Genomic DNA, 27494 nt, shown 5'->3' with positions numbered 1-27494 from the left:
ATGCTTATCACCGAGCTTACATGTTTTGAAAGCCCACTTGTTGTGTTTCACTGATGTCTGCAGTTCAGAGGGTCAGAGACAAAAAACCCATAGATGATGCTTAAGCAGCGTATTTGTAGCACAGCTCTTTGCTTTCCTTTGTATCTTTTGCTTTGTATATTCTCGTTGTTTGCTAAGCATGGAAATAATACCATTTTTTTTCCATAATTTTATATGCCTCCTTTGTTGTGTGGCACTTAAAATTTTTTGTGTGTGTGTACATTCTCATATCCACACAAACATCGGTTATGATGTAACTGTAGCAAGGCGATATGTCTTTTAACAAGAAATTGAGCACCAGTGGAATATGTTGTGGTAAAAGCTTGTGCTGTAGAAGCATTTAAGCTAATGCAACCTCTGATTCTACAGCCTCTTTTATCTAGGCCAAGTTATTTCTGTGAAGGCAAAGTTTGCTGATAAAAGCACGCCAAAATTTAAAGTATTGGTTCCTAGATCTTAGTAGAATGGTATCAGATGATGCTATCCTTTTTCATTTAACCCATGAGTATTGACTTCTCTTATATGGCTGAACCAGCAGTATAGTGTTGTTGAAGAAAAAGTACTGCAGAGATGTAACAGCTTTAATTGGGAGGGGGGTAGAATAAAAAAAAAACAAAAACGAAGCTTTCTTAAAAGTCTGTTAGGAAACAATCCAGGTGAATGTGCATTCATTCTTCTGTTTTTGATATGGTTGCACCAGTAGTTTTACCTCTGGAAACCGTAGGCTCAAACTCTCTTGCTTCAGACCTCTGTTGGTCTGGAGACCACCTGTCTCCAATGGTTGCAGAAAAAGTTGGTGGGAAGATCTTAAATTAGATGCTTAACTTTTAAATGTTGAGGGTCAAAAAAGGCCTGTTCTAACCACAGCACATGCTGTTAATTTGTACAGGCATTTCAAGAAAACAACACTGTTGTAAGGAAGGAGAGATTCCCATCACTGAAAGCACTACAGCTCTTGCTCCATTTGTCTGTCTGCTCCAGTGGCACCTGGTTTCTAAATGAGAAGGTTGTTAAACATTGCTCCTGTTTCTGTTATTATCCTCACTTTTGTTTATTTTCAAGCTGCTGCTCTTGTGATTATAACTCCTAAAGGGGGATGGCTGTAGGAGAGGTAGTTCATAATCAAGAGGGCTTCTTGACTCTTGCAGAGAATTATCTTGCACTATTATAATGTGGAAATCACAGCAATTCATTTATTCTCGGTTTCTGTGTGAGATTTATAGGTGAAAGCGCATATATCTTCCTTGCAATGAGCGTGTATGTATTGTTGGGTGTCTAGGGCAGGTGAAGATCCATGCCAAAGTTGTTGGTTGCTGGTGCGACCGTGGTGCTGACCCTGCCTTGGGTAGGATGACAGTGAGATTACCTCCCCATGGAGTAGTGCTCCAGTGCAGAGGTTGTACAGGACTTTGCAGAATCTCACAGTTTCAGAGGACTGTTACTTAGACATTAAACTCTAGGCTGGACTTTGATTATATTTTTGCATATTCCTTTGTGACCAGCAGATCTAAAAAACTTGGGTTTTTTGTAAAAAAAAATCAGGTTTATGGAAACTTGATCTTTAAGAAAGTTGCAGATTGAGAAGATTGTGCTAAAGTTTAAACAGTTGGCACCACTACTGTTATTCATTCAAGTAGCTGAGAACAATTTTTATCCCTTCTCTTCATCTTGGGGGATAATGCAAACTTTACCACAATAATTGACTACCATCAACATTACACCCTTCCAAGACTCATGCGATGCTCATCCCTGTTTTACATAGGGTGAGTAAGGGACAGAGTCACTTCTAGGTCACTGCTAAACAGTAAATATCTGTCTCTAATTTGCATGCAGTCATAAGTGAAAAAGGTGCATTTGATTCTCACAGCTGGAGACATGAAGACAGTCTTGGCTGAGCGGTTGAGTCTATAGAGCAAAGCATGAGATTTGGATGTGGAACCCTTTGAGGTCACTGCTCTGATCTAAGCCACTTTCTTCAATGTGTTCTGCTCTCCCAAGGAAGAGGGCGTTTTAATTAAGTGATTACAGTAACCCCAGAAGACATCAGGATTCGCATTTGCTCCATCTCTCTGCTGTGAATGGCAACATATATCCAAATAATGTTCGCTGAACTCATTTGTCTTTGCAACAGAACGTCGCTTGCTCATGTGAGACAAGCAGATTCCCTTTTAGCAGCATTTACGCAATTGTAGTGTTGGTAATCTTATAGTGTAAGTAATTATTTTAAACAGATCTGTAAATAACATGCAGAGTAATATTTTTTCTTGAATTGCTCATTTTTTAGATTAGTTAAATCCAGTTAGTAAAATGCTCTGTTCTGCTGAAAAAGCACATTTAATAAATATGTAGGAGAAAAATTTTAAGTAGCCATTAAACATAGTTAATAAATTTTATCTTGCAAGTAGAATTGGAAAAAAACCCTGTTCATTTAATGTGTTTTATGGATCTCGTAGCAATTAATTGTCTTCATTACATGAGCATAAATCCTCAGTGTAATTCACCTTTTTCAGATGAATTGCTTTGGAACTTTTCCCTTTGCTTTGTTTGGGTTGTAATATTATTTCTCTTTTTTAAAAGCTGAATCTCAACATCACATTTTTTACCATTCCCAAATGTTCTGTAAATCACTTCAAGCTAACAAAATCTCTTTGTGCTACAGGACACATGTAGTGTTGGAGCTGTGAAGGTCTGACACAGGGGAAGCGGAGAGCTTGGCTGTTCAATCCCTGCTTGACCTGTAGCAGAGCGGTGGGCTGGTGACCTTGTGTTATGGGGTCTGATAAAAAGTTATTCTCCTTTTCTCTTCAAATCTGTCTTACTTCTTACATGCTTTATTTATTTAAATCAGAAACAAACATGATTTTATGTACGTTTGGGTTTGGATGTCAAAGTAATGCAACTTTCCAGTGACTTGGTGAGGGGTACAGGTCCACTGACTGTGTCTGCAAATGCATCAGTAAAACTGTCCTCCTACGTTATTGAAAGAAATTTTCCGTTCTAGTGTCATGGGATGCCTGCTTGAATTCCTAACGTTAGATTCAAAACTTTATTTTGAATAAAACCTTTATTCTCTTTGACTGAATTTTGCACATCAAGCAGGAAACCAGGACAGTATGCAGGATCAGTTTTTATTCATGATTTTTATCGGTGAGCACGTGGAGTTTGTTTGTATGAGTAACATGTATGCAAATAATTTCTAATGTTTCTCTGAACTATTTTGCCAGGATGAGGGGAAAAAATGGCTATTATGTTGGCATGTATTGTTGCAAGATCAGCAGACTGGCTGTTAAGATATCAATTCCCTTGATGATACCACTTCTGCAGCCCTGTTCCCTCAGCTTCTCCTGACAGGGCTTTTATGGAATCCATCAGCCTGACACATATCAAAGCACAATTTCTGATAACAAATATCTTGATATAAAATGAGTTAAAAAGCTGGTATCAGCTGTAGGACGGAGTTGAATTTCTGAAAGAAAATAAGAAACCACAAAACTAACAAGAGATGCTTTAGATATCAATCACAGAACAGTAATATAATGTGTCCTTTACCTGTACTCTTGGAGTGCTGAGAAGTCAGTGGGTCTGCCCAAAGTCATACAAATGGGCTTATTCCTAAGGCTGTCAGCCCCTGACTCTGCCTTCTGGATTCTGATGTTTGTAGTGTTACTTCAGAGAACACGGTGAAGGAGTGGTTTATTTTGTTTGAGACCTTTCTCCTCTGAGGACCAATGACCTTCTTGTAATTACTTTGCACTCTGGCCCTTGAGAAATTTGGAGACTGAGGAGTAGAAAATACTCACTCTGAATGGAGTACACCTTGTTTCTCTCAGAAGATGAGGCAGTTTTGGAGCTCCTTGTCCTCTGCAGAGCTGCTGCTTGGCAGCCTGTGAGCCATGTCTTGGGCAGAGTCCAACTGGAGTGGAAAAGGACATGTGTTTCCTTGGGCTGCACATGTTTTGAAATTACCTAGCTCAAAACCTTCTTCGGAGAACATGTTCCCATATCTGCTTGCAGCCTTCTCCTATCCATCTTGCTCGCCCCATCCTGCTTTTCTGTTCCCTTCATTTTTGCATCTCTTAGATGATAAGCAGTTTCAGGCAGGGCTGTCTTTGCACTGGTACTGCTGTCACTGTGCCCGGGCTCACATATCTCTTATTTTTGGCTAGCACATGCTGTAAAGTATTAGGTAATAATAATTATGCTTTTTGGTCCGTGGCATGTCTGCTCTTTGGATAAGTATCCATTGGCAGTTTGCTGCCTAGCAGAGAGGAAGAGGAGGGCGGCCAACAGTTGATGTGGAAAATTAATTATGGACTACCATCCTCCTGCCACGTGGTTAAGGCGGCTGACAGAAAAAAAAGGAAGAGAATACTGAATTTCCTTCCTTGAATAGTGGGAATGTTGCCAGCACAAAGCTTAGTGGAGAATGTCACATGTGGGACTGATCATTCAGGATGCTCTAGAGCCTTTACTGCTCTGCCTGCAGCTGTGACACCATGCAGATAGTAATTTTTACCTTTTTGCTGGACAGATGTTAGCTTAATTGCACCTCCTAGTTGATAAAGATCTGTGTGTGTGATGGGAGGTCACCTATGTCCCATATTACAGAGAGCAACATTTTGTGTTTCTTTACAGTAGTGACTTGGCAACATTCAACTTCGGATGAGCTACAGCTTGGAATATTGTCATCCTTCAGGAGGACATTTATTTCATAATGAGCTGCAAAAACCGGCTTGTGATGTAGAATGGGGAGGAGTAGGACAGGCACGGTGTAGCCCTGGGAGTGTAATTACCTAAAGCAACAGTCCTGGCTTCGAACGAACTCTGTCTAAAGAATCACAGAAATAATTGCTGGAAGCATTTGCCCTGTGTATTTCAGGAGCTGTTCTGGTCTCTTACTCGTGTGCTGGGTCCTGCCAGCTCAAGTTGAGCGTTGCAGAGCCAGCACAGCACAAGTTAAGTGTCCTTCCCTAAATAGTTCTGTGGGATGGATGAAAAAACGTGGAAGAATTAGCATTTTTCTCCTGATCAACAGAAATCTCCTTCTAGTGCTGTCGTGCTGAGTTTTTGTCACCAAGAGCCTGTATTTGGGAGCACAAACCTGTTCTTTAGATGCACTGCAAATAATTATGAATATGTTTAATGAAGGGAAGATGAAACATAGCGAAAACATTTGGAAATATGAGAGAATGTGTGTAGCCAAGTGTTAGCTGTGAATGGAGAGTTCTTGTTGGCATCGCTTAATGGGAGCTTTCCAACTTGTAGTTTCTATAGTGAATATATATAGAAAACAGAAGAAACTAGATGTCAGGGTAGCTGGAGGTGAATGGGAGGAGAAATGACTGCCTTTCCCCTCTGGGAGAAAAGGCATAATGAAGTGAGTGGCATTTCTGTTAATAGGCTAATGCTCCTGGCAACCTCTGCCTCCCAGTTTTACTGGGAAGGGGCCAGCAGAGACCCTGCTGGCACTGGCACCCTCAAAGCAAGGTAGCTTCTTATTCCTTCAGCACAGCAAACACCGTCTGTTGTTTTCTCCTGACTAGTCAGTTGATAACAGGGAGATTTTATTTTATTTTATTTTATTTTTTCTCTCCTCTTTGGTGGGATAAGTAGCTCCATTTGTATCTCACCAGACGAGCCTGGAGCCTTTTGACATTAGTGGCTGCGTGCCTTTTCCCCCACCTCAGGGACTGGCCCCTGATCATTTTGGAGACTCCTCTTTTCTTCCCAATGCTGTTGTGCTTCCAGTCTTAATGTCGGGTGAGAAGGAACTCTTTAGTTTTGCATCAGATGTCATATAAAGACTTGGGGGGCAAACACGTCGATATGCGCTCCAGCTGTGTTATGATGATGCCATAACCTGCACAGATGGAGAAGCTGAGAACCAAAGCATTCAGAGTAAAGACTAAAAGGCGATATGAGGCTTAGGAGCATGCCATTACCCTTGCAGACCTCATGCCTTTGTGTCAGGTACTGGAGGTTCTCAGCTTCACTCCTTCTGTTCAGAAATATTCTGAGGAGTGTGCACCAGCAAGCTGGGAAAGAGAAAATATAAATAAAATAAAGAGAATTCAGGAAGCTTTTTTTTTACAGACACCTTTGTTGTTTAGTTATTAAATTAGTGGGAGAAACGGTGCTGACTCTCAGTATAGCTGAGTGGATCTTCGCAAGTGTTATTGAGTTTGTGGCTGAAGTGGGAAGGCTCTAAGTCCTTCTCTGCACTGTTGTGCTGTTCTGTGGGTGCCACCAAAAAACAGACGACAGCCGTGCTGGTCCTGTGCTTGTATCTCATTCTCTGATGGTTTCTCTCCAGGGATTTTGACTGCCTCTTGGTCTCTGCACTGATGTGGGCCACTGCCCTCTGGCTGGTGACCGCCACTGCAGAGGAAGCTCACTGGGCTGCTCTCCAGCTGGACAAGTCCCAGTGGCCATGGGTGGGACCTACGCTGAATTAACTGGTGGGACAGCCCAAGTGATGGATGCTCAGTTGCATGGTCTGGTACTAGAAACTGTTGGCACTCTTTGGGATGAGTACATATGAAAGATTGGCAGCTGAAGCAGCAATCTCTGTGCCTTGAGCCGGCACCACGCATCTGCTGGGTTGGAGAACAAGCGCGTTGCGTGCTGAGCTGGCCTTTCTTGAGATGGGCACCAGTTGTGTGGGTATGGCTGGGAATGAGCAGCCTGTCACCTCTGCACTGGGATTTGTGTTTGTGTATGACCCCACATGTCATAGTGTACCTCTGTCCCCTTGTCCATGAAGGCTGTATGCTCGTGTTGGCTGTGCTAGAGCTGATCAGGGAGGGTGGCCAAGGTGACGGGAGGACATTTAGCTATACATGCACTGTAGTTTGCTCAAACTACTATCTCTGTTTTACTTTTATGACCACTAAAATTTTCCCCTGCAATAGTCTTAAAAGAAAAGGCAGTGAAACAACATCAAAACAAGTGTTTCTCATTAGGAAAGCTTGTAGGCACCTCTCCTTGGCTCCGGAGCACAGGAAAGGGGGGTAAGCAGCCCTGCACTCCGCTCACTTTCTGTCTGCGAGGAATTTCTAGTTGTTCATGATTAATTCAAACATTTCTTGTCATGAATACAGTGTGCACAGAGTGATAAATCTGTGGTAGGTTAGAGGTTGAGGTTGCTCTGTGCTGACAATTAGTTTGAGCCACAGGCTTTGCTTTCATTGGCATTTTCACAGCATTAACCCAGACCTTGTCAATTAAAATCTAGACACATTTTGATGAGGGACATCTTCTTCTAATGATAATTGTAATAATATCACTTTTATTCATTTAAAACCTGTCAGGCACACCATGTTTCCTGGAAAATAACTGCCCAAGTTTCACACTGCCTGAATAACTAGGAAGTATCTTTCAGATTTTTGAGCTGACACTTCATCAAAAATAACTAAAAGCAAATGAGGCCATAGCTGTTCATGTTTGAACACTTGCCAACTTCAATCAAGCTAATTTGACTTTATCTGCTAAAATGAGCAGGTTTATTAGCCTTCACTTTGGAGGCTAATAAATAGTTGATAATTGCCTAAAGTTGATGATGGGGATTTATACTATTTATTATTGGCTTTTCTAACTATTTGACAGCATGGCTCCAGAGCATGTCCTCGGCAGTGATCCATTTATGCAGCTCACCTGTTCATTAGATGGAGAAGGAAGCCTGGGTGTAAGGGCTGATTAAGGAACTTGTTTGAGTTGCACAAGAAGTCTGCAGTAGAATAAAACCCAGAAATCCTGTGCCTGTTCTGGTATATTAACTGCAGTGGCTTTTTATGTGTTTATGTGTCTGTAAATATTACATTTAGAATCTCTGTCAGGCCATAAGAATGAGTATTTAATAGTTGGAATGGGAATGAAATATCAGATATCAATTGAAAATCCATTGTGGTTTTATTTTAGCATGGCTTGAAAAATAACAAACTGAAAATCATGTTTAGTTTTGCATGGAAAAATAATTTTCATTTTTCTGAAGGCAGTTCATAAGTGAAATCCTTTATGAACAGTTAGGGTAGGGAACCAAAAAGGTGTGTCCTGTAAGACTATGTCTAGATCTTGCACTGTGTTCAGTCTATGCTCGTCCGTACTGGTAGAAGGTGTTGCTCATTTTTTTTGTTTAGATGTACACTCGTTTCTCTGCAAAGAAGGGGATCACCAGCCTTTAGCCAGATCACATGTATTTATTTTGTTTATTTGTCTTCTCATTCCTTTAAAGTCTAGGTTCTTCAGATAGCCAGCACTTGTGTATTTAAAAACCTCGTCAGTATTGTAAACATGTTTCTTCTCGGGTCCTTCTCTGAAAGGTGTAGAAGAAGGAACTCTGATTAGTTAAAAGCACCTCTAGGTGATGCCATAATATAAATAAAAATAAGCCTGCTTTATTTCTATAGCAACTGGAATAAGGCCACCAGTAGTTCAAAATTCAGGGCATAGCCTGGACTCCGAGTAAGAAACCCAGGCACAAAATATTGCATTGAAAAAAGGTTGAGGAATAATAACTGAGAAGTAAATGGACTTCTGATGCTGTGACTGTATTGTGGAAGTTAATAGTTTTGCTTTTAGTAAATACAAATACTAATCCACCTGTGCTCTGGTAGGACTCTTTTTTACCCTTTCTGCTATGAACTGGCAAGCCTGTAATATGCATTCTGGTGCATATAGAAAGTGCACAGGCAACACCATAGCTTAACGGCTGTAAACAGTAGCAGATAATTTCCTGTGAGCCTTTAGCAACTGAGCTGTGGGTGTACATCTGTCATTGCTTTCTTTTTTTTAAGAGTGCACTTATAAGCATTAGAGGTGATCAATAAAATCTGACCTACCTTTGCAAGTTAAATAGGCCTGATTTGAAAGTACCAGGCTTAAAGAGATTCACGCTTGCTAACAGTGATTTAAGAGCAAACAAGGTCCATTTATATGCTATTTCTTTTTCGCTTTGGCAGTATGAATTGCTTCGGAAAATCTATCACATTGCAGGTTTAAGCATGAAGTTGCAACTAACACTTCATTCAGCGTGCCTTTATGTAGCAGCTGCTTTCTTACCTTTCAATTCACTAATCTTACTGAAAAAGGAATATAATGAAGAGATATGGAACACACCTGACTGTGTAGAGTGACATCTCCATGAACTTTCACTATAAGCTTTGTTTTCTTTTGGTCTCTTTTGGTCTTTGGGGAGTGTCCAAGGGGAAAAAGAGAAAGTAGAGGTTAAAAAAAGACGCAAAATAATCATAAAAGAACCCAAAGACTTTGAGAAGAGCTGAATCCTAGCTATAAAGATATATAATCATGGTGTTCCTGGCACAAAGATATGAGATGCTTAATGGCAGAATCTTTATTGTTACGTAGGTGGAGTTATTTTGAAGATTTATTCTATAGAGGCCTCACTGAAAATATTAGTATGTCAAATACTGTTCAGTGCAGGTTTTTGAAAGGGAGGCAGCTCCTCACAGCCCCCGTCTCTGTACCTGGTTGTGTCCCTGCTGCCACTGAGAACAGCTTTGGAGGGCAGCTCAGAGCTGTGATTTCTCCTGCTCATCTGTCCCAGCTGGCTGTAGGCATTGCACTCAGGTACTGCAAAGGCAACCCTTTTACTATTTACTGCTAATTTTCTAATGGCTAAGTTTGTATAACTCTTTGATGGCAGTGTGGAAGTGGAGGCTGGAAGGACGGCGTTCCCCTCAGGGCGTGAGGAAGGGGTGGATTGATGCTGTACAGCAGTCTTTTATTTTCCTGTCTCATGACTTTTAAGCATTTAATTTAAGAACCTGAAAGCTGTGTGGAATGGTCATGTGTGATGAAAGACATGTTTGGCGATACAAATTGAACACTTTATTCGCTTAAAATTAATCTGAAAGGTGTAGCAATAAGTAGGTCATTGAGACAAATGTGCTGAAATAAAACCTTCCAGCAAGAATGTTGTAACCTGCAGATGTTATCTCTGTTATGGAAAACTGGTTTAGGATGTTTAAAATATTCTTATAGGGCTTGTTTGTCATGTCATAGCCATCCAGCAATCTGTTGGACAATTTTTTATTACTGTTGTTTGTAATGTGGTGCCTCTGGAGGTTGTGGCTGACATAGGACATTCATTTACTATGAGGGTGTCTCAATTTCACAAGATAACTACGTGCCAGCCACTCCTTCCCTCCTCTGCATGGTTTGGATTTAGAGCAAAAGGTCTGTGGATTAAGTAAATGCCATCAGAAGGCACCAATGCTCAGATATTAATGGATGCCTATGTTGTTTTACATGGGTTTTGTGTGCATGAATTTTGACTTTAGACTTGTGTGCATTCATGCTCATCCGTTGGAGTAGCTATCAATAAATATTATTTCTAATGAGCTGGTTTGTTCATACTGGTTTTATCATGTCTACAACCAGTTTGAGCCCTACTTTTCTTGGTGCTGGAGAACAAGGTCCTATCTGACAGCCCTTGGCCCGAAGAGTTTTTGGATTAAAAAACAGTGTATGGTGGGTGAATGAGACACATTCGCCAGCAAGTGTGGAGGCAACAGATGGAGCACAGCGGCGAAGATGAAGGATGTGCAGAGCTCCATGTGTTGCAAAGCATCGATGATCAAAACTCCTCTTTGTTGTGGTGCCTGTACGAGGCTCGTGGCAATGAGGGATTTGGTTTGCTGAGGCTAACTCCTGCCTTGTTAACTACTAGTTCTTGATTATTTCTGTCTATATCCATCTGCTGCCTCTTTTCTGTTAGAGCTGCAAATTCCTTGGGGTTCAGGCAGCTTTTTATTTTTCTGGTTGTGCAATACCGAATTCAGTGGAGTCCTGGCCCCGGGTTAACACTAGTAGCTGTTAGCAGTGGCGTTTACACATGAAAATAAGACATTGGGAAAACAATTATTTTCATGTTCTGATTATCTTTATTTGCATTCCAGCATCCGCTCAATCTTTGAAACCGAAAAATTATTTAAATAAATGATAAGTGATTAAAATTATTATTATAATGTTCTCTACCACAAATAGTTCCATGCAGGAAATGCAGTTTTTAAATATGATTGATTATATATACATCTTTATTTGTCTGGCAAATAGGTTTTATCCTATAGCCTGCTGGCACTTGCTTTCCTAGGTGCTTATTCATATTTAATATAGCTCTCCCAGGTATTTGCATACATAAATACACACTTTTTTTAACACCTGTTGGCATACTTTAATTATATATTGACCCTGAGGCTGTTGGCTTTGAGGTCTATGCAGCCACAGATACCTGATGTTATGTATTGTTCCTCTTTCCCAAGACCTGAGCTCGCTTTGTACTGACCTGCCAGCTGAATTTTACCCTTCTGGCACAACGCCACAGCTAAGTGCCTTTCAGCGAGTTCTCGGCTATAATCCTGAGCTGATTTCTGGGATGCAATTCACTGCTGCAGTTATATCAAAAGGGGAGTGATTTACATTTCCTGCACGTCGTGATGTTGCCAGCCTCGGAGGATGTCGCAGAGAGAAAGTTAACACAATTTGATAAAATAACAAAAATGAGCCTATTTACAGTGATGCATCTTACACTGTGGAGGATTTTGATGCAAACACAAAGTTGGCACTAAGTTCAAATTTAGGCTGTGCACAAAGATTAATTTTAGGGCTTTTTTTTTGGCTCCTGGGAAAAAGTAGGAAGATTGTCTCTAAAGACTGAATGTGTGGAGAGCTGTGTGCTTGCCTTTGTGTACCTTTCCTCTTTATCTTGGTTTCTTATTTTGTTGTCCCTTAAAGTCTCTGTCTTCTTTAGCTATTTATCCAGAGTCGTGTCTGCATAACACATTATCTTTGTTTTTATCTGACCCCCTCAGCCTTCTACAGTTTCCCCTTTGAAAAGGCATTGAACAGTCGCACCAGCATCATTTGTACAAAGTGAAGAACTTTACAAAGAGATATTTTAAGCACGTCCATACTGGAAATGCCATAGAAATGGCAGGGCTGCGGTGTTTGCTGCTGATTCACATTCAGCTGCCCGTGTTTGTATGCAGAAACCACCCCAGTGGTGGCCTTGCATTCATTTCCTGTGTATCAATTGCTCATCAGTAACGGACAAGCCCAATTAAAGAACTGGATGGAGGTTGTAGTGGTGTGCTGAGCATGGCTGTGCCTCCCCTGTCCGGAGGTGCAAAGTGTTGGGACACGAGTTGGAGGGACCGTTTTCAGAGTTTGCATGGATGAGGCTTCACACGTTTGGATTTGGGGAGGCAAAGGTCGTATCTGGTGTGGGTGACAGAAGTAGCAACGTTACTCGTCTCTGAGCTAGACTCCTGCAGTCTGGTCTGACTTGGGCTTTATTTCTCATTCTTTATGAGCGCTTTTCTTTAATGTATTCACTGTGCTGCAATGAGGGGTTAGGTGAAAGGGACACTCAACATAAATAGAGTAGGCAAAGCACTCGCAAATTTATTGCACCTTCACTTTTTAATTTGAGAATTTGATGTTGTGTACTTGCAGCTCCAAATGTAAAAATATGTACCAGTACTGTAAGCTTGCCCGGACTGGCAACAGCTCCTTTGCAGGCTCTGAAGTTCCAGCTCAAGGGGGAGTTTAGGCATTAGTGAGTATAGGCCACCAAAATTCACCTTCAGGCTGTTCACTTTGCTTTTCTTACCTACGTTTTACTAAAGAGATATCTTTGTTTATGTTTACATTTTATCCAGCTTTAAAAGACTTTAAGCTTTGCTTAGTTCTCCCTTAACTTCAGCAAATCCTTTAAAGCACACCATAGAGGTTCAGGAAGATACCACAGTGCCACCTTGATTTGTTTGTGTGCCTGGCCTCCTCTTCCTCCTAACTTTGACTACCACTTCTTGTCATCTTTTTTTTTTTCATCTTTTTTCTTTTCTGTTCCTCCCCCTTTTCCTTTACTCTCTATGAAGCCTAGCACTGCCTGATGCTATCACCACACCGCACTGTTTGAATCTTAATGCAAGTGCCCTGGGAAGAGATTACACTCACCCTTCAAACTGATACATCTCTTTTAATGTATGATTTCCAAAGAGAAGAATATTTCGAATTCTGGATCCTGGAAATTAAACCCAACATGTGCAAATGTTGCTTTACCCAGACACAAAATAAACTTCAGTGGACGTGAAACCACAGCATGGGGACATGGCTGGAATAGAGCCAATCAGTGCACTTTTCTGCATATCTTATCACCGTTAAAAAGGGATGCTCTGCATCTTTCTATCCCACTCACTTTTGGTTTTTTTCCTTATTCTGTTTTTTTAAGAACTGATTTCCTTAGGGAGTTGTTAATGTTCAGGGCTTTTTTTCCTGACGTTTTGGACAATGATGTGACAACAGAAGTGCATCTATTAGTCTTCTGCTGGAAGCTGACTAAAGGAAAGGACTTGATGGATAATGGCCACATTTTCCAGCAGTGCCTGATGTACATGTGAGAAGAATGACTGAGTGACCTGCATATAAAACCAAGCTATGTTGGGCACAATGTCCGAGCGCAGAACTAGGAGAGAAGACAGAATAGACAGCCTTTCGTCATTAATTCCTTATTTTGCTCCCTTTCTTTCTGTGGATGGCAATCTGGCACTTTCTGTGTTGCAGTACTGCAGGTTGTGGTGTGGGAATCTCCTTCATGGGAAGGAGAGACAAAGGGCAGCAGGTTTATGTAGCATGAGGACCTTTGAGAAAAGGAGGTTGTACAACTGAAACCAGAGCATCACTTCACCTTTGGCTGCTAAAGAAAGCTGAGGGTGGAGTCTCCTTTGGTTGGAGTAGTCAATTTACACCTGTGCAAATTGAATGTAACCCAGCACGGGGAGGAGCTGGAGCATTCGGTGCAGCTGTGGGTGCCTGTAGCCTTCAGGGAGAAGGGGGGAGAGCTGGAAGCTGGCAGGGCTGCCAAGGCTCTGGATGTGGGTGTCGGACTGCTACCTGAGCATCATGTCTCATCAGGGCTCCTTGCCCTGGCAGGTGAGACGTGCTGACTGGGATGCTGTGCGGTTGGTACTTTGCTGAGTGCTGTAGACTTTTTGCTGAAGCTGATACCGCTCTATATTCCACAGTGTGGATATGCTGAAATTGACTTGGAACTCCTGCATTTGGGAGAGTGTGGAGAGGAAGCAGGGTTACAGTGGGGAGGGGGCAGGGCACCCTCTCTCCCTGTCCCCCAGCACATTGCTTAGGTATGATCTGCCTGACCACTAACTCGTCTCTCTTTCCATTTCCTCTCTCTGCAAGAGCACTATGAGAAATGATAAAGGATTCCAATAGTTTTCATGGAACCGGAGAAGGAAAAGTGTAAGTGTATCTTTGACAAAAGCATAAGAAGGAGGGTAAGACCAGCTGCATTTTGGACCTGGAGCAGCAGGGTGCAGGGAGAGGATGGGGGCAGTTCTGCCCTCAGCTGTACCCTTCTCAGGAGCAGCACATCAGGTGTCTGTGACAGGATGGGAATCCCCAAACCTTTGCTTTGCTGAACTGCTCTGGCATATAATGCAGAGAAGTCTTTCTTAATGACTGGTTATTAGATGGACTTTTAGGTTCAGGCAGTAACTTGCTGGTGAGATTTCTGCGACATAGTGAAAGACATATTGAAATTCCTTTCATTTTTGATGTGGTAGCAGCCCAGAATGACAGTCTTTGCGTCAAGAGAACGTGCTCCAAGCAGACCTTGTATATTCATTTCCCACAGAGGACACACTCATAAATGTTTGTGAACCAATAGGAAATAGCAGTGAGCCAGCAGAAGAAAATAACAGAATGGAAAAACAAGAGCCCAGGTTGAGTACTCATTTATGAACCAAATTTTCTGTGAATAATTCAGCTGGCTTCTCCATGCTTTGGATTTTCATCTTTCCGGGAACTTCTTTCTTCACCCTTACCTGGGATTTTGGAAAGATGAGTAATTAGCCAGATGTGAAGTAGCCAGAGGCCACACCAGCCAGACCAAAGAACATCCCTACATCAGGCATGGCTGTAACAGAGAAATCAAAGTGCCTTCTGTAGCACTGCTGTCATACTTATTCTTCACTTTATATAAGGCAGCAGTGTCTGCAAAACTTCCTTTGTTTTACCACATGTAGATTATAAACTTAATAATGTTTACTTCAAGTGAAATAGGGTGTTGTAGCTGTGACTGGCATCTGCAAATCTGCAAGTAATTCCTTGCACGGTTTCAAAGAAAATAAAAAAGCCACAAAAATATTCTGCAAAGAAATGATGATATCCCATGTGTCTTATTGTAGAACATTTTGCCAAGAAAATTATGGCCGTAACGAGGAGGTTGATACACTTCCCCACTGTCACAGCATTAAAACCTAATTGCCCCCAGGTTTCTTGATTATCTCCAACACAGCTGTCTCGTTGCCCCTTTGAAAAAAAAAAAATGAACTGACATCACATGCACAAACTTCAAAAGCTCTTTTTTTTTTCCTGGAAACTGGCAAAATTATTATCAAGCGATCTCTGGTGTGTTTACCAAACTTGTTGGACTGTTGCACTGAATTGGGCCCCTGTTGCTCCTATATCACAAGATAAGCGATTATTCACATTTCCCGTCACACTTGTGCATTACCATACTCTGGTTCCTGCCAATATTTTGTACTTGCTGCCTACATATGTAAGAGCATTATTTAGTAGTTGTGTCTGGAATAGGGGTTGTGTGTTGTCAGGATGTGTTCCTCTCTCTCACTGCAGGGAAGGTGTCCTTAGAGACCTTGCTGCCTCCTGTTGTGTCCCCTGTGACATGGGAGGCTGTAATGCTGTCCTTTTCATATTGCATGTCCTGAGTGCTTCATCCTGGATGAAGTGCGTTGCTGCTGTTCAAAATGGGCCCATTTTCTAAGAAAAATGAAAAAGGTAACATAAGTGTAGTGAAAATAGCTCACTTTCCAAGCTTCTAACAAGTACATACTCTTTACTAATAATTGAATATAGTTTTCCTTTTAATTAGAGATATTTTAGCCTATCTTGTTCATTGGAATAGTCACTGATTGGTAAGGAGGGTTTTCAAAACAGTATTCATCCAGCTCCCTGTGGCTTTTGGTAGGAGTTTAGCAGCTGGTTTCCCCTTGTGGCTTTACTGTTAATCTCTCATTGACCTCATCTCCCAAGCAGATACATGTGCTACACTTGCAGACCCCCCTGGTTCCAGCACAGTGGCCATGTGAGCTCCTGTGTAGCCCTAACCATGGCATGACTCAATGAACCATGCTGAGCCGAGCAGGAGCATTATACTTGAGATTTTTCAGAGGCTCAAGGGGGAAATGGCTCAATTTTAGGTTCTGGCTGTCATTCTATGCTTCTGTAAAAAGAGATTTTTACAATGGTCAAAATGGGTGTTAAAGGGAAAGAACATTTTTAAACACTGGAAAAGCTTCAAAGAACATGTGTTTGGTCAAATTCTTTCTGGACTGTCTTTCTCCTTAGCGTGTAGGAGGTGTGACTGTCAGGAGTGAGTTCAGGGCAGGGTTAGTGTTGTTGCAGAACTTTGGCCTCACAGTGTGGTCCAGGGCTGGTGGAGATGAAGGTATGGACAGAGGCCAAGGATGCTTTCGTGCCAGGACCTGTGCTTGCCCAGTTTCTGGAGCCTGATGGACATGGCCTGAGCACTGCTGTCTTACACTGATGCAGTGGGAGATCACAGATGGCAAAGATTTGGAGAGATTGGCTTAGTTTGAAAACAAGTCCTTCTCTCTTTCCCAAACACTTTATGTTTATTTTTGAAAGGGGAAAAGCAGACAGCCAGCTAAAAACAGCATAGCGATGACAAGTAAGTGATGCCCAGCCTGTTCCAGAAGGCTTCGCTGTGTGTAGCACTAAGAGTTTTTGTTTGTGCATGTGAATTACTGAAAAGAGAAAAGCTTATGGCCTTTTGTAAGCCATGCTGAGACTGAAACAGCCACAGAGGGAAGGAGGAAAACACCCCAATATGGCTGGAACGGTGAATGGTGTGTGTGGTATCACTTGAGGGAGGAATAATTGCCTGCAGGGCATCAGCACAGAACCAAGAGCTCTGTGCCAGAGAGAGATTTGCTTAGGGGGTCAGAGCTGGGATGGGAGGGCATGTGGTCTTCAACCAATTAGCCCACTTGCATTGCAGCTGGAAGGTGGAAGCAAGGGGTTTTTTTTCTATTTTCTGAAGGTGGAGCAGGCATTAGTCACTGCTGGAATGAACTAACGACCCCATCGCATGCATCGTGCAGGTGCGTGTGCAGGGTAGAGGGAGGGCACCGCTGCGAGCGTAAAATGCAGCAGGGTGACAGCTGGCAGAGGTGCATTAGCGTGATGATAGTCCTGTAAATCGAAATGCTTGCAAGTGAGAAAAGATGAAAATGTGTACGTGCTTGTAGATTCCTTGTTGCCATGTTATCTTGGATCTTTAGGGACAAAATAACCACTCGTGCATGGAAGGTAAACAGGCACACGCTATGTATAAATAACGTGTGGAAGAGGATCTTCTAAATGAAAGTTCCATCTTTATTTTAAAACCTGCTACTTAGGCAAATTATTATAATTCCAGTGACACTAACTAATCCATCAGTAATTAGGATGGGAAATAGGAATATATTCTATGGAAATGTTCTTGATATTTCACAAGTCCAATTGTACGTTAGTCTTCTCAAAAAAATAAGCTGTCGTTTGCCCAGAAAAATAATCAAGAAAATTCCTCTGGAGAACTCTACTTTGGATTGAGAATGCTAAGTTTAGGATTATATAATTAGTAGTGCTCTTGCTACTTTTACTGTATCTTGTCTTGGCATTGGTGATTATGTAAATAGGTATAATAATTCCATCTTTTCTCAGCATCAGTGGCATCCTGTGAGCTCAGCCTTTCTCCAGGCTCCATGAAGCCATGTGGCTTCTGATTTACCATAGATGCTTCTGCAGGTCCCTTTGGAGAGCTCTTCTCTAGCAAGGTGTAAGCATGCTTTTCTGGGATTTAAGAGACTATCAGATGTTTTCAAGAGCCTAAACTGCAGATGAACTTCTTAGTGCTTGTGGTTATAGCCTCGGTAAATGAAACATGTTGGAGACATGTACTGTTTTTATAGAAAAAAATATTGTTTCTACCTTGTCTAACAAGTGCTGGTGACACACTTAGAATTGCTTAGGTAATTGAAAATGATACTTAAGCAGTAACCCCACTTATTTCTCATCAAAATAGACCTTTTGGACTTAGCGCTGTTGAGCGTCTTAGAACAACTTCAGGGAAATGCTTTAGAATGCTCTTGTGATAATACTGAGGAGCTACAGCTTTGTTGTCAACTCTTCTCTGGTGTACAGCACTGTGTATGCACCACATAGCCCAGAATACTTGCCTTTTATGTTGATATTTGCCAAAATAACAATGAAGGAGTGCTAGGAGAGATGATTCAGAGAGACACAGCACAACCATGAGAGTTTCCCATGTTGGGAGCATTCAACCTTGTCCCTTTTGATCTGCCATTCCAATAGCAGTGACTGCTAGTTATTTGTCTGCTCCTAAACATGCTGTGGGCGTCACCACCAAAGAGTGGTGGTAAATGGAGTTAACTCCAGCTGGAGGCGGATCACAAGTGGTGTCCCCCAGGGCTCAGCGAGGAGAGACCTTATTGCTCTCTACGATTACCTGAAAGGAGGTTGTAGAGAGGAGAGTGCTGGATCTTCTCCCAGGTGACAGGACAAGGGGGAATGGCCTCAGCCTGCGCCAGGGGAGGGTCAGGCTGGACATCAGAGAAAAATTTTTCACAGAAAGGGTTATTGGGCGCTGGAACAGGCTGCCCAACGAGGACTTGGAGTCACCATCCCTGGAGGTATTTAAAAGATGGGTGGATGAGATGCTCGGGGACATGGTTTAATGGTTGGACTCGATTCAAGAGGTCTTTTCCAGCCTTGTGATTCTGTGATCAGTTCCTCTGTGCAGGAAAAAGTGCTTTGTAATGCCAGGTTCAGTATTTTGCAGAAAACATGGTAATCGAGTGAGTTTTTTCCTTGGTTTTGCTCTCCATGGTGAGTAGATTAAGATGACCAGACATATTTCACTCACAGTCCCAACACGTGTTTAAATATCTGTTTTGGAGGAGTAAGGCAAATACAATTCCTACCTCGCATCGTGTGCCCCTATTGAAGCAGGTCACTGTCAATGAAAAATTCTCTCACTAACCTTTAAAAATGGATTTTCCTGTAATTCTAGTTCTGCTGAAGGGTAAAGCTGTATACAGCAATTGAATCAGTGGTGCCTGCAGACTGAAATTTTGCTGGATGAAATTATGGGGCTATAAAGGATTGTCTCTATTTTCTCTCTCTGTTCCTTCTCTTGTATCTTCTTTCTCTTCTTTTTCCTTCTTCTCTTACTGCTTGGTGTTGGAACTAGTATCAGAAAAGTTTGAGCAGATTAGTGAGGGAAGTTGAAATTGTGATTAAGGAAAATCCCAATTTTTAATCTTTTTTGAACTCTTCACCTCCTAGTGCCCTGGTCATCTCTGCTGGCTGAATTAGGATGAAGGAAGAATCTTGCTAAAAAAAAATATATTAAATAAAATAAATTAAAATAAAATAAATTAAAATAAAATAGATTAAATCCTGCGTGGAGGAGGGCACCTTGTACGGATGCTGCTAGGGAGCCCCTTTAATGTGATCGTCTGATCCCACTGCCGTGGGAAGAAAGGGAGTGTTGCGATGCTGGAGGCCATTCAAATCCCTGGGACGACAGTGCTGAGCTGAGAAGTATAGTGCATTCAAACAGCAACACACCTTCACTGGGGTGTAAAGAGAAATCGTAAACCTGTCTGCACATAAATCACACCCAGGCCCGTGGCTGTGCTTGCCACACGTGCTGCAGACCTGCGTAGCCTCGTGCTGGCCAGGGAGCCACAGCTGGCGGTATCTGCCGTAACGACAAATTCCCCTGCTTGTAAATCAGGGCTGGGAACATACATAGCTTCTTCTTCTTCCACAGATTTAAAAAACATATATTTTTTTTTTGCCAACCATAAAGAAGAGATGGTTCAGTCTTTTATTTTAGGATATGTTCCTTTCTGACAAGATACCTGACTACTACACAACTTAGCAGCCAACATTGCTTCACAGTTTTAGCTTTAATTCGGGGAAGTTTATTGGAGCATCTAAGTTAGGCCAGGAGCAGATGTTATCTCCGTGAAGTTTCCCTTACCCCAAATAGTGAGAATGTCTCCTACCTGTTTTCATTTCTTTAAAATGAATTATTTCAAATGAGCCATTCTCATTGCTAGGATATTGGGAAATGTACCATTGAACAAAGCTGGTTTTTACTTTTTATTTTGGTTATTCTTTCCTTTCTGTTTTGTCTGTTCTCTCATATCTTTTGAAAGTCACAAGCTGAAAGCTCACTTTAGCAATGCTATACTAGACCTGGGCTGATTGGTTTCCAGGCAGCCTAGAATTAAATCTCCATTTATTTAGCAACTGATAAAACAACAGAAACTGCTTTCCAAATGCCAGATTAATTGTGGATGTTGGAACAAGAAATTGAGGTTCATCAGAGTTTGTCTGGGTGAAATAGGAACCACGACTCAGACAAAGTGGTGCCTCAAACAGAACACAGCCCTATGCGAAAGCCCTCAGGAGACTGTTTTTGGCAGAGCTGTGGCCAGAGAGCGTGGCTCAGGATTGCAAGTAAAACCACAAGTTTCTGATTAATGTATTTTTTCTATTTTTAGAGGAAAAAAATATGTTATGCTTTGTATTTGTGGAGGGATGGCTGCTACACCAAAAAAACCCATATAATGCTGTGACCGAATTCTTGTAGGTCAGGAAGTAACCCAGGAAAACTCTGAGTACTCACTAATCATATGGAAGAAGAGAGAAACCAATACCAAGTGTTTTCTTCCCTACTGATGCTTGCTGATCTGCATCACTCCTTAACACTTTGGCTTCTCAAAACCTTCACTTTGTCCTTCTCTGAAATCTTTTATTTCTATGCTCTGAGAAATTTCCTGCATCAGTCGTCTTGGACGTCAGTCTGCTTTCAATGGCCCTCTGTTGAAATCAGTCTTTCAAGGATTGTCCTTGGCTCTACTGGTGATAAAACCCAGTATATTGACCAGAAGGGCTTACACAGGGCCTAAATTCACTTCTCCTGTGAAAAGCAAATTCAACTATGACCTCTCTCTGGTTTTTTGGTTTTTTTGTTCCCCCACCACCACCACCACTATGTGCTGAGAGACTGCGTTAGGATTTAGAAGTAGGGCTGAAAGTTTTAGATCCAGACGAGTGGCTCTCCTTTCATTAGTAAATGCCTTTTATTCAATAATAAATAAATAAATAACAAATCCCTTCTTTTGGTGTTTCTGCCTCATATGCCTGTGTCACAGCCTTTTTTCCTTATAATTAATCAACCCATATCTCTCATGCAGCTCTGCTTGTCAGCAGGGATTAAAGCCTGACAGTATTTAATCATCTTGTATTTCATAGAAGACTAACTGTCTCCCTTTGCTTTCTCTTCCCTCCTTTCCTTTTCATTTTCTTGTCTTTTCTGGGTGTGTAGCAGTGTCTGCTCTGACTGTCTGAAGTTTTTATGCAGGGAGTGACAGGTATAAAATTCTTTTCTTGGCTCTTTTCTTCTGTGACCCATGTAATTCCTTCATGAGATCATTTGCTGTGACATTTTGGGTGTACAGTGACCTATCCTGTTAGCACAGAGGTCCACCAGACACTGAGGCTGTAAAAGGATGTATTGAATCAACCACGTTGATTTTTTTTCCCGGCAAATACACTAAAGATGGGAGCCAAGTAGGTTGAATAACTTGACCAATTATTATTTCATGTTCTGGGGCTATTTAGCAGTTTAAATTGTTTCTAATATATGTAACCAACTTGGACATAGATTGCATTCATTTAATTAAATTTAATGAAGTTATGGATCTCAATGTTTGACATACAGATATCTACTTCATAATCAAGGAATGGAAACAGATCCTTCCTTTAGGCACCATACTTCTATTTTAAGGTATACATCTCAGTGGATCGGATGACTCATGTCCTAGAAGGGCTGCTTCGTCTCCATTGACTGTAAAGGATATTTAAATAACTTGTCCAAATAGAGTTGTTTTCATTACAGATGTACAGTGAAATGAACTGCTTGATGGGTCGTAAGTCATTGGCGCATCTATGGGATGGAATTTCTGCCCCATGGTGGTGTGGAGACCGACAAATAAGCTCTGTGCATGGTCCCACCCTCCTGGATTTGCAGGAGCTCCAGGGTACCCCCCAGGTGTGTGATCCCCCCCCATATCTGTGACACACAGATATGAAACTGAGGGGTTGGCTCCCTGTGGGGAAACCCTCCGTCTTCTCCTTCTGTTGCCGTTTTCCCAAATTATGGATTGCTAATTCTTCAGACTTGAGTCAAAACAATTACTGTCTTAATTTAATTAGCCACCCTTTTTAGCATGGACGATGTCAGATATTAGAAGGTCTGTAGACCGAATGGATTAAATGTATTCTGTTTCGTTTGAATTTGTAGGTTAAGTAGTGTTGACTCTGGTGAGTTTTATATGGGAGATTGCCAAGAAATCCTAGGTACCATCGATCCAAATGGCGTTTTTCCTCTCCTCGTACCAAATATGGCACTGAATTGTTTACTTTCTTCTGTTATGCTGTCACTGCTGTATTGATAGATGAAAATTGGAGAGGGAAAGGAAAGGGAGGGGGCTAGAGTTAAAACAATAAAAAGCATATTTTCTAGGTAGATGTTTTCTTCCCGCAGAAGAAGACCTTATTTATAATAGGGTTGCAGTACTGAGAGACGTCGTAGGAGGTAGCAGTGTAAAAACTTTGGTTAGCCCTAGATTATTATTTTTCCCCATTCAGTTAAGAAGAATTAATTCAGGTGCAGCTCTTCACTGATTCTTGCTGTGGGAGGCAGTTTATTGTCTTTGGCTTCTTTTTAAATGACATGGTGGATGAGACATTTGCTTACAATTTTGATAACAAAACTAAAAATACTAAATCACAGTCATTGCTGAGCGCTAGGTGCTTTTTCTGCTTGACTCTAAAATAGTGCAGTGATAACAAAAAGAACAAACACATCAAAGGACAGCGAAGAACATAATATTTGCGGTTTTCTTTTCATTCTAACATGGATGACTTTGGGTCAGCAAACTGAAAATCCATACCTAAAAGGAGCCAATTAGTTCTTAAATGGAATTAGCACATGTAGGAATCCCAGAGACCAATGTTTTAGTTTGTGTTGTATGGGTTGTCAAACTAATGATCAGTATAGTATTTTTTAGCCTCAAACCTTTTTGATCAATACAGTATGCTTTGTTTTCCTTCCAGAGCTGAACTAAATGCATGTTTGTATTTTATGGGAAACAGCAAAACCAGCACATTAAGGTGAAAGCTAACCATAGTATTAGAAGTTGGTGCTTTTTCAAGGGGAGGATTTATGATCTTTAAACTTCAGTTTATAAAATAAAGAGCACACGTAGTGGGTTTTAAGCATATTTGCCAAGAAAAAAAAGAGCTAGAAAGATGTAAAATAAAAATTAGGAGATGATAAATGCAGACACCACTTAATTAAGAAAATTAATTCTACAAGCGGAGTGATACAGAAAAGAAATATCTGATACTGAGAAAGTGGGGCATAGAGGCAAAGGACATTTGTAATCTCAAGTGACAATTAGAAGAGTTTCCAAACAGGGCAGGGCAAAGAAGGTAAAAAATATGTGAGAGAAGAAAATGAGGCAAGAAGAACTGAAGGAATACAGAGCAGGCTTTTCAGCTCTTTTGGTCTGATTTATGTGTTCACACCCTTCTTAGCATACAAACATCACTGAACTGACGAGCCTGCTTTGCACTCGTATTGTACAGTCGTGTGAGCCCCGTGCTGGCTTGGTCTGCTTAGCAGCAGAACCTGAAACCAGCTGTGGGACCAGGAAGAAGGTGTTTTTTAAGATGTAGTATGTGTGAACTGTTAATGGTGCATTTGTTCGTTACACGCTTTCAACTGGCCACGTTTGGGAGAACTTGAATGCTCTGCAGGACAAGTGGCTATTCAGTCACAGGTCAAGTAGGGTTTTAAGCTCCAAAAGCTGAGTGGTCTTGTATCAAATACTGTTGTTGTGGTTTTGATGCCACTTCTAGAAGCTCTGCGCCTGTCATTAGCACCATAAAAGAGACCACAAAGTCAAAACCTTTGTAGTCTTGCAAAAAAAAATCAATTTTGGCCCAACTTAACACAGTTCAGTTACTGCCTTTGGGGTTGGACTTCTACCAACCTCACAGACTTTTCAGAACGGCAAGCCATGTACTTTCACCTTCTTTTGGGATTAGTTTACTTATGATTTTTGCTTGTGAAATGCTAAAGTTGTGTAATATTTAGTTCTTTGTCCATTTCTTTTATTCTGCCTATCTTAATAAAAAAATAACAAAAGCCTCCAAACAAATGACAAAACTCTCACCAAAAATAGTTGGGTTAGGCATATAAAACAGTAGGATATATTCAGATTTGAAGTCAGCAACTCCAGATTATGATGGCATTGTATGGAAGGGTTACCAACATGACATGCGTGGTGATGTTATTCAGGACAACTTCTATTTTTCTGGCAAGTGACAACTTTGGGGTCTCCTCTCTGTCTAGCAACTCTAATTGAAAAAAAAAAGGAAAATAATCTGTTAGACTGGAGTTGGTCTCTTCTCTGTGATAGATTTTATGGTCTATGGCTCTGCTGTTTCAATCATGTTTATACATTGTTTATTTCAAATTAATGAGACTTAGCAGGAGTCCAGAAATGTACATCAGCACCAGCGTCGAGGCCAATACAGGTGAAAAGGCAGTAAAAGCACAAGGACTACCAAAAATCCAGATAGTACTGGTTAAATGACATCGCTGCGTTCAGGAAGCTCCTTTAACTCTACTTTTCTGTTAACCATACCAACTATATGATGAGACGTATGGTACATGTGTGTTAACAAGGAAGCTACCTTGACTTGGGGCAGTAGGGAGAATATTTTCAGGTGCCATCGGTTATTGTAGCTGCCTGGAGCTGTGCTAAGTTATGCCGCCTGGTGATCTGCTTACTGGTGTTCTATGTCATGCCAGGAGCTGCCCGAATGCCACATTAATTATACATTCCTATGCATTTCTGATTCAGATTAACACACTAGCTTAATCTTCCCGTTTGGTTATGAAATTTGCTAGATGAAATATCACTTGCATTCTTTCTGTTAATGAAGACTCACACTTAATCCCCATGTGCTAAGTACCTGTCCTGATTATCTGCCGCATTCATAAGCGCTGCTTGAAGAATTATTTTGCTTAGTTAAAGTTTTATTTTGTATTTATTGTAATTGCCAGTGTTGCTGTTTTAAAAATTGCTAATCCATTGGTGGGTATTCCGTTTAAATCCTTTTTTGCCATTCCCTAGCAAGTGCCAGGTCACCTGTTTTACAAACCCATTACAAGTTTCTGTACAGACACAATTGTACGCTGGGACTGACACATGCTTCCATACGGTGCACATTAATCACAATTTAGCTATGTAAACATGAACTTGTGTTTTGTGCTGCACACAGTCGCCTAGTTTAGGTTGAATGAAAAATTTCATTTCAGTAAGTCATATAAAAACACCTGAGACTCTGAAAACAATGTAACATTATTCTCCATTCTATTGAATATATCAGTTTGCTAATTAAAAGTCTGCTTTCATGGTTGATGATCATTACTTTTTATAAAGCCCTGGAATGCTATTAAGCAGGTCTGGAATGGTGCTGTGTGGTTTATTGTTTTGTTGTTCGTTTTTTTTTTTTTAAATTGTTTCCTGCCTATTTGTCTGTGATTTCATTGTGTTGAAGAGTCACTCTTTGCTTTTCAGTTATGGTTTTCATAGAGTAAATCTGTGAGTATTGTTTATAGTTGAAATGTTCTCAATTGTATATTTTTTTTTAACAGCTTGGATTTAATAGCTGGTTTATGTTTGGAATAAACAAGTAAAGAAATAATAAGTTAAGGGCTGCGAATCAACAAAAGGAAAATAAAACCAGAGTCCTTAGAGAAATAAGTAACAAAACTGTAGATCTTCTAACCCAGAAAATTCATCACTCCTTTTGTCCATGTGCATACTCGTGTTATTTTGCTTTGATTCACATGTACTTGAGGGACGCTCTCGTGCTTACTCTAGGTAGGAAATATTGTTAGAGCTATTACTAAAAGGCAGAAGAAACAGAGCCTATCTCAAGTATTTAATTGTCTTAACTGTCTTTTTTTTCTACAGTATTGCAAATAGAGAAGCTGTAGCATGTTACGTGAAGTTATCCAGTTTTAAGAAAAAATGGGTATTGTTATAGATTAATAGATCACATAGGGTTACAAAAGCAATACTTGTATAGCAACTAAGAAGATTAAAAAGAGAGAGAAATACTAAATTTCTAGAGAATTATACAGTCTTTAATGCTGGAAGTTAGAAAGAGTCTTTCCCAGGAAATTGGCTACCATATGCCTTCAGCATTTCCTCCACCATCTTCTGCGCCACATGACTTACGTTATTAGGTGAGGTGGTTGTATTGCTCTTACTTCATCAGCACAACTGCAGCCTTCAGTGTATAACCTGGTGTTGTTGAAACAGGCTTGGCCAAGGTCTTGGCTCTAAAGTCAGAGAAAAAATAGATTAAACTGTGCTTTCCTGGATTAATAATGTTAAGAGAGTGCAAGGTACCCACAGTTATTACTGACGATGTTGGTGCAGTGGTAGCACCTAGAGGTCCATCCTGTGACACGAGAAAGCCAGAAGGGTACCGTGGATAACAGAACTGTGGAGTTGCAAGAAAAGGAGAGCATCATAGTGTAGAAGAAATAATGTATTAATAGATAATTAGGAATGAAGAACACCTCAGGAATTCTGCATATATGAATACAAGATAGCTGATGTGCCTTTCTATACCTGTATCTTATACAATTTGCTGTGACCAAGGGAGGGTTTTTACCATATTCTAAACAGTTGCCCCTTCCTTCTACCCCAGTCACTTTTAGCAATTCTTAAGTGCAAGCACACAAAAACCATTGTTTTGATCAATACATTTTATGGCAAAATCCATAAAATAAAACAGTCCCTTTTATACAACTGAGAACAAATAATTTAGACTACAAGCCCTGACACAACTTCTGTTTAAGCCTGGCTGGAGGATGATGCTCTAATGTGCAAAGTGGAGTTGTCTCACATTGACATTTAAATATAATCATAGGAATGGATGGTTGAGAGCCCAAAATGAAACGAGAGCCACAAGCGACTGAGTAAGTTGCTGGCAGAAGAGCTGATGGGAAGGACTGCAGTGATTGCAAATGAGGCCTGTCCAGGAGGTAATGTGATTAGTGTTTTCTAAGAGCAAAGTATGTTGCAGAAATTAAATGAAGCCTGGAGTGAGGTGGAGGTGGAGGAGAATCGCATCATTCCTTCAGTTTTATCTAATAAGAGCTTTATTATTTTTAGTTGTGGGTTCTTTCCCCAGTTTTGTGCTGC

At 41.0% G+C, this 27494-nt stretch overlaps 1 protein-coding gene across 5 annotated transcripts in view; it reads left to right on the top strand.

The window, feature by feature from the left end:
- The window catches only part of SGCD (sarcoglycan delta), a 378321-nt gene that overhangs the window by 169054 nt on the left and 181773 nt on the right, over positions 1 to 27494 (top strand). The gene's annotated exons all lie outside the window — the stretch shown is intronic.

The sequence above is a fragment of the Cuculus canorus genome, chromosome 14, assembly GCF_017976375.1.
Source record: "Cuculus canorus isolate bCucCan1 chromosome 14, bCucCan1.pri, whole genome shotgun sequence".
NCBI lineage: Eukaryota > Metazoa > Chordata > Aves > Cuculiformes > Cuculidae > Cuculus > Cuculus canorus.
The sequence above is the reverse complement of the archived record's forward strand: the minus strand, read 5'-3'. Positions and strand labels throughout refer to the sequence as shown.